We start from the raw sequence: 1515 nt of genomic DNA, 5'->3' as shown, positions 1-1515 counted from the left end.
TAAAAATGTCTCCAAATAGTTTTAAAAGTAGTTTTGGTCATTTTTAGTATTCGCGGGTTATGGAGTCAATTCGGCGATGACGTCTCGAGGGAGCAAATCTCAGTTGGCACTAGAACCACGGAGACTGACTGGGATGAGGGAAGAGGAGGAAAGGCCAGCAGCAAAATAATTAAGAACCTGACAGACGTGAGAGGGCAAATGAGGAATTGCTCAGATTGTGGGGAAGTTCCTTCATTTATCCTTCATTTGATCTCCTTCATTTATCTCTTTATTTAGCAACGCAGCAGTGCATACGGATACTGTATTTTACTGTCAGTGATAGACAGGAGTGAACGTCAACCGTTTTCTCTCAATCTAGGACAGGGATCATGTCGTTAGATGGGATAAGTACTGGTACATTATCTAGATATAGGAATAGAAGGATCCACCGAGTGTTATTTCTCAAGTGTTTTACTCTTCTCCGGGTTGAAAAACGTGCGCTGTTTGGCCGGCTGTGGTGTGTGTGGCGGCGAAGCCGTGGTGAGCAGCTGGTGCGTAGGCGAGTAGCATAGGTCGGATAGCTCATGCCGGCACATCAGGCTACTCTTATATTCTTAAAGTCATAAATGTAAATAAGTCAGGATCTCCGGGGAAAGAAAACGATATGGTGTGTCCGTTTCAAACCACCACTGCAGGTTGATTTGGTGGGCGACACGCCGTCGCGGTCTGCTTACCGAAATCTACTGCGTAGTTGTGGCTAGCTACGCGATGGTAGCTTTTATCCGCTAGCATTCGTACAGGCAACTATAGCCAGTTAGCTTGTGTGTGTAACGTAACAAAAACCCACCCATCTCGTAGGAGCGATGTGCTTACATTCCATTCAATACAAGTATGGGTACAAAAGGCGCACTAGCCACAGTATGATGTTGACAAACATGGACGAATAGATAGGCAACACAAAGGCAGTCGTAATATTTACTAGCAGGGTAGGCTAAACGCTGTTGTGCTAACATCGGCGGGTAGCGTTAGCTAGTAAAATGGGAAAAGCCAAACAACATCCCCCGTCTAAGCCGTGTTTCACTTAACGATCTTGAGTTCTTGGTTAAGTCCGTCTTGAAAAATCTGCCCCATAACACGGACAAATTGTACGACCTCCTACCGAGCTAGGCTAACCTACAAGCCTAGGTAGCTCGCTGCTATACGGTATGGAGCTGCATAGCGTTATCTCTCTCTCTCTCTCTAAATAGAGTCTATCACTACTGTCTATAGTCTAGCTTAATATATTAAGCATATAAATATAGGATATCGATGTAGTATGTATGTACTATAATTGTTGATGAAAACTCTTTCTTTCACATGTTGTCTTCTATCTTCTCGTAACTCTCAAGGTCTCGCTAAGCTGGCGAGCCTATGCGCCCGTTGCATGACGTATGCATGTGAGAGGAGGAAAAGCAAACCACCTGAACATATGGACCTACTTTGTTGTTGTATTTTATGTTTTGTGAGACTTTTCACTATCAATCTTACAGTGATAAA

The sequence above is a fragment of the Etheostoma spectabile genome, chromosome 18 (assembly GCF_008692095.1).
Source record: "Etheostoma spectabile isolate EspeVRDwgs_2016 chromosome 18, UIUC_Espe_1.0, whole genome shotgun sequence".
In the NCBI taxonomy this organism is placed as follows: Eukaryota; Metazoa; Chordata; class Actinopteri; order Perciformes; family Percidae; genus Etheostoma; species Etheostoma spectabile.
Note: the sequence above shows the minus strand (reverse complement) of the source record.